Here is a 6464-nt window from a genome sequence, read left to right on the forward strand (position 1 = left end):
AGTAGAGATGGGGTTTCACCATGTTAGCCAGGATGGTCTTGATCTCCTGACCTCGTGATCTGCCTGCCTCGGCCTCCCAAAGTGCTGGGATTACCGGTATGAGCCACAGCACCCAGTCTGCCCAGGCTAGTCTTTAACTTCTGAGCTCAGGAATTTTCCCACTTCAGCCTCCCAAAGTGCTGGGATAACAAGCATGAGCCACCATGCCCAGCCTAGAAACCAATGTAAATAACCTTAAGCCAAACACAGATGAATTGACTTTCCTAACTCAACCCAGGATGGAGTTGTTTTCAGTTGAGTTATATATACCAGGTCAATTTACCAGTTTCTGGATAGTCTTCTTACCATTTATAGGGGAGACATCTAAGTTATGTCAATAGGCAAATCAATGAATCACAGTTTCAATATTTAAGAGGCAATAAGAGAAGGAAAGCGTGTTGAAACCACACGTTTTATCTATTACCTTCATTTAATTCTCACAGCCTAGCAATAATTCAGCGCCAACGTGTGGCGACACGCGTCCAGTTCCCTGGTTTGTGTGTTTGCTTTCTCCTTGCCTGCCACAGTGCGGAGTGTCGTTTGCGATGGCGTCCTGCCCTGTGCTGACTGTAAACCTCTTGAAGCACGTCAGCAATGCGCCAGCACGTCCTAAGCGTTTGTGGACTGAAGTTATTCCAAATTCTAAAATGTAAATCCACTAAAAGAAAATATAAGAACTGTAGCCTGAACTTGCCAAAAACAAGTCCCCCAAATGTGTGTAATGGCAGGGGTCTCCATCCCTCCTGCCCCCCTTTTTATCTCCCCTACAGACGCGGACTGGTTAGGAACTCGTGATACAGCAGGAGGTGAGCAGCAGGTGGGCCAGCAAAGCTTCATCTGTACTTACAGCCACTCCCCATCGCTGCCGTTACCGCCTGATGTCTGCCTCCTATCAGATCAGCGGCGGCCGCAGTGTCTCATAAGAGTATGAATCCTATTGTAAACCATACATGTGAGGGATCTGGGTTGCACGCTCCTTATAAGAGTCTAATGCCTGATGATCTGTCTCTGCCTCTATCAATCCCAGATGGGACCGTCTAGTTGCAGGAAAACAAGATCAGGCTCCCACTGATTCGACATTATAGTGAGTTGTATAATTATGTCATTATATATTATTACAATGTAATAATAGTAGAAATAAAGTGCCCAATAAATGCAATACACTTGAATCATTCCAAACCCATTCCCCTGCCCCGTCCATGGAAAAAAAAAAAATGTGTTCCATGAAACCAGTCCCTTGTGCCAAAAAAGGTTGGGGACCACTGTGATGGGGTAAAGCTAATAACTCTGCAAAGAATAGGGCAAGCCTTTGTAAAATACATCAACATTTACTTGATTTCCTGCCACTGCAGGAACGCCTAAGAAGATTTCAGGGAGTGGGGCTAACCGTGGTTGAACCATGACAGTGGCCAGGTCCCTGCTCTGGCTCCCGTATCAGCTGCAGGAGCCGCTGTATGTAGCATGTGTGCTGGCCCTGCAGGAAGAAGAGGCAGGCCCATCCAGGCAGCAGACACCATGCTGGAGCACAGTGGACTCCTCAGCAACCAGCTCTTGGTGGCTGCCAGGGACTCATCAGTTTTGGCTGCACCAAATCTCTTTCTTCCACCACTCCCAACTGCCCATTATCCTGGGCTTCTGTTTATTGGGATTTCCTGGAACTCCAGGAGTCCCATGTGGCAAGAAGACGTCAAGTGATGCCACAGGCCCTTAGGGAAGGTCCACATCTTCGCTCCAGATCCAGCCAGGCTCACTCCCTGATCCTGAGTGGGTCAAGACGCGGGCCCTAGGGACGGGTCCTCCAGGTGAGGTATCCTTAGTTCCTGTCAGTTATTGTCCCATTGATTTCTTTTCTTTTCTTTTTTTTTTTTTGAGATGGAGTCTCACTCTGTCACCCAGGCTGGAGTGTAGTGGCGCAATCTCGGCTCACTGAAACCTCCGCCTCCTGGATTCAAGCAATCTGCTTCTCCTCTGTGTGTCTTCTCCCTTTTCCTCCTCTTTATTTTATTTTATTTTATTTTATTTTTTTGAGGTGATTTTCACATCTGCTTTTCCTCTGCATGTCTTCTCCCTTTTCCTCCTCTTTTTTTTTTTTTTTGAGACAGAGTCTTGCACTGTCGCCTGAGTTGGAGTGCAATGGTGCCATCTCGGATCACTGCAACCTCCACCTCCTGAGTTCAAGCGATTCCTGAGTAGCTGGGATTACAGGCGCCCACCAACATGTCCGGCTAATTTTTTCGATTTTTATAGAGATGGGGTTTTATTATGTTGGCCAGGCTGGTCTCGAACTCCTGACCTCGTGATCCACCCACCTCGGCCTCCCAAAGTGCTGGGATTACAGGTGTGAGCCACTGCACCTGGCCCCCTTTTTTTTCCTCTTATGAGAACACCTGCCATTGGATTTCAGATCCACCCAGATAATCTAGGATGATCTCATCTCAAAATCCTTAATTACACCTGCAGAGAAGTTTTTTCAAATGAGGTCACAAGTACAGGTTCTAAGAGGACATCTCTTTTCGGGAGGCCAACACTCAGCCCGCTATGAGTACACATATCTCATAACTAAGAGGCTCATAGAGCACACGGTCTCTCTCCTCTTTTTAACACATCATGGTCTTATTTTGTCATAGGATATTTTCCTCTGCCTTGGGTGTGATTTCTTCACTCATTATCTAGTGATAATTATCTAGTGATAATGAGCGAAGAAATGTCTGAACCAGGATGAATGAATTCTGAATGAGTTGTCGCCATTCTCCAAAGTTTTCCTCCTATGCCCAAATTCCTCCTCTGGATAGCAGTTCATTCCTCTACATACAGAGAACTATGGAGGTACCCTGAAGGTGCTATGGTTTGAATGTGGCCTCTCCAACATTCAGATGTTGGAAACTTAATCCCCAGTGCAACAGTGTTGGGGGGTGGGGCTTGATGGGCCTGATGCTGCTATAACAAGGGCTTTGGGGCACGGGTCTGCTTGCCTCTGCTCTTCTGCCATGTGAGGAAGTGACTCTTCTCCACTCCAGAGGATGCAGCATTCGAGACCATCTCAGAAGCAGAGACCAGGCCCTAACCTGCCAGTGCCAGGATCTGGGACTTCCCAGCCTCTAGAACTGTGAGAAATTAATTTCTATTATTTATTTATTTATTTATTTATTCACCCAGACTGGAGTACAGTGGCATGATCACAGCTCACTGCAGCCTCGAACTCCTGGGTTCAAGCAATCCTCCTGCCTCAGCCTCCTAAAAAGCTGCGACCACAGGCATGAGCCACCACACCCAGCTAATTTTTGTATTTTCGTAGGTGGGGTTTTGCCACATTGCCCGGGCTGGTCTCAAACTCCTGAGCTGAATCTATCCTTCTGCCTCGGCCTCCCGAAGTGCTAGGATTACAGGCACGAGCCACCGTGCCTGGCCCCAACATGTGTTTTTTAAGGGAACACGATGTAACACAAAAGTGATCATTGAAATGATCACCTTTGCATTTCAAAAGACCCTGCATGTTGCCTGCAGCATGCAGCGTGTGTTAGAGGGTAGCACCTCACCGCACATTCCACTTGGCAAAGGTTTGTAGTAATCTCAACAGTTGACCATGGTGAGCGGGCAATGCCCATGGTGGCAAAGTAGGATGAAAAGATGTGAGACAGTAGAGAACAACGTAGCAGCTAGCCCCAGTGTGACTCGGTCACTGAATGGATCTGTGCTGGGAGACCGAGAGAGGCTCCACTTGTAGATGAGGGGTCAGGGTTCTATGTCCCACCCAAATCCCAATTCCCGTCAGATACACGCACAGAGCCTTCATGAAAAGTATGGTCAGTGCGGGAAAGAGTCCCCACTTCCTGGTTCCCTGCGCCCTGGAGCCTCACTCCACTCTGGGATACACCCCGGCCATCACGCCCAAATTATCCATTCACTGATCAGCAGCAGATACTTGGTATATTCTGAGCTTCAGGAGGCAAAACCCCTCTATTTACTTTTGGAATTAGTAAACTTCCATTTCATGTTTTTCCCTGAGGGGTGTTTAATGTGAGGTCCTTTTTTCTCTCTCTCCCTACTTTTTTAAGGGAAGAGCATTAGTCTGCGTGCTGCACAAAGATACTTGTTGAATTACGTCAAAGATCTTCATAAGATGAGTAGCAGTTAGGTAGACTGTCTGCTTTCCGGAATTTCACGTTTGCATTGAATCCTCACCTGAAAATTTACATATAATTTTAGGGATCAGGGCAGGGACTCTAGACATTCTGTTAGATGTCTCCCCCTGTATGTCCTCCCCTTCCTCTGTGATAGCAGAAACCTCAACTTTTTTTTTGAGACAGAGTTTCGTTCTCTGTCTGGAGTGCAGTGGTGCCATCTTGGCTCTCTGTAACCTCTGCCTCCCAGGTTCAAGCGATTCTCCTGTCTCAGCCTCCCGAGCAGCTAGGTTACAGGTGCCCGCCACTATGCCCAGCTAATTTTTATATTTCTAATATTTTTAGTAGAGACAGGGTTTCACCATGTTGGCCAGGCTGGTCTTGAGCTCCTGACCTCAGGCGATCCGTCCACCTCGGCCTCCCAAAGTGCTGGGATTATAGGCGTGAGCCACCGCACCTGAGTCTCTTGAGCGACTGTTATTTTGTAATTTCTGACACTTGCAGCTGCCTCCAGTCCCAACTAGGACAAAATCTGGTATCTGGAAGTGGGAAAATGTACATTGCAGAACCTAGGTTGTGGCACTGACTTAGCAATGACATGGCTGGGACTCATATATTGCAGGTAGGAAAAATGATGGTCATTAGGACATGGCAATGGGACATTTGGAGGCATGTTCCCAGGGTTACTTTAGAAGGCATACTACATGCTGACCAAGGCTGAGAGTCAGGACGAAATGGTTGGAAGATCAGAATTTGGGGCACAGCTTCCTCCTGCCACTTCCTGCAAAATCCAAGAGAAAGGTGAACTTGGGGAAAGCCAGCCAGTCTGTCAACCAAATGAAAAACATCGTTTCGGCAAAGGAGCCCTCTCTGCCTGCCATTTGCAAGCAAATTTGACTGATAAGCTGGTAATCTGGGGCCTCGCTGGACTGAAAAACCCAATGGCTTCTGGATCCCAAGTAAAGGTTTTACTGAGGTCTCAATGTTTCACACAGGGCTTTACATTTCCAATTCTCTGCTGGACACACAGCCAGTCCAGAGGCAAGCATGTCGGGGAAGGTAACTTTTCTTTCAGTTCGTGGATTTCCAGCCCACAAAGAGCCCCTCTAGATTTACGGAGAGCTCTGAACACCACCCCGGGGTGCAGGACTTTGAGCTGGAGGAAGTGCCTGGGGGGGGACTCTGAAGTTGTTGCCCTTGGTAAGGGTATGAATATGTACCATGTGTGGGAGGAGAGATGTGTATGGATATCAGGCGGCTACGAGGGCAGGCTGTGGCAGTTTGCTTTTCTCTTCCAACATTCTCCTCCTCTTCTATAGCAGAATCCTGGCATGTCATGAATAAGCTACATGTGTATTCAGATACTGAGGTCCTCAATTTCCAGGGCAGACCAGTAAGCCCTGGAACAGCGTCGAGCCTCTGGCCACAATCAGCTTTGTCCTTTCGCTCCAGTGTACTGTTATAAGAAAATGGTTGGGAGGCCGGGCGCGGTGGCTCAAGCCTGTAATCCCAGCACTTTGGGAGGCCGAGACGGGCGGATCACGAGGTCAGGAGATCGAGACCATCCTGGCTGACACTGTGAAACCCCGTCTCTACTAAAAACTACAAAAAACTAGCCGGGCGAGGTGGCAGGCGCCTGTAGTCCCAGCTACTCGGGAGGCTGAGGCAGGAGAATGGCGTGAACCCAGGAGGCGGAGCTTGCAGTGAGCTGAGATCTGGCCACTGTACTCCAGCCTGGGTGGCAGAGCGAGACTCCGTCTCAAAAAAAAAAAAAAAAAAAAAAAAGAAAATGGTTGGGGCATTGTGAAGTTAAAGCGAGCATTGTCTACACACGATCACCCTCACTCCTAAGACCAGTGAAAAGTACGGGGGATTCCCAAAACCATTCTCAGTTTCTATAATTCACTAGAAAGACTCACAGAACTCTCTGAAAGCTGGTGTACTCATGGTTACTGTTTGTTACAGCAAAAGGATACAGATTAAAATCAGCTGAGGGGGCCGGGCGCGGTGGCTCATGCCTGTAATCCCAGCATGTTAGGAGGCCGAGGCTGGTGGATCACGAGGCCAGGAATTCGAGATCAGCCTGACCAACATGGTGAAACCCCGTCTCCACTAAAAATACAAAAATTAGCCAGGCGTGGTGGTGCGCGCCTGTAATCCCAGCTACTCAGGTGGCTGAGGCAGGAGAATCGTTTGAACCCGGGAGGTGGAGGTTGCAGTGAGCTGAGATCGCACCACTGCACTCCAGTCTAGGTGACAGAGCAAGACTCTGCCTCAAAAAAAAAAAAAAAAAAGAGAAGAAGA

Source organism: Macaca nemestrina, chromosome 4 (genome assembly GCF_043159975.1).
Source record: "Macaca nemestrina isolate mMacNem1 chromosome 4, mMacNem.hap1, whole genome shotgun sequence".
Taxonomy (NCBI): Eukaryota; Metazoa; Chordata; class Mammalia; order Primates; family Cercopithecidae; genus Macaca; species Macaca nemestrina.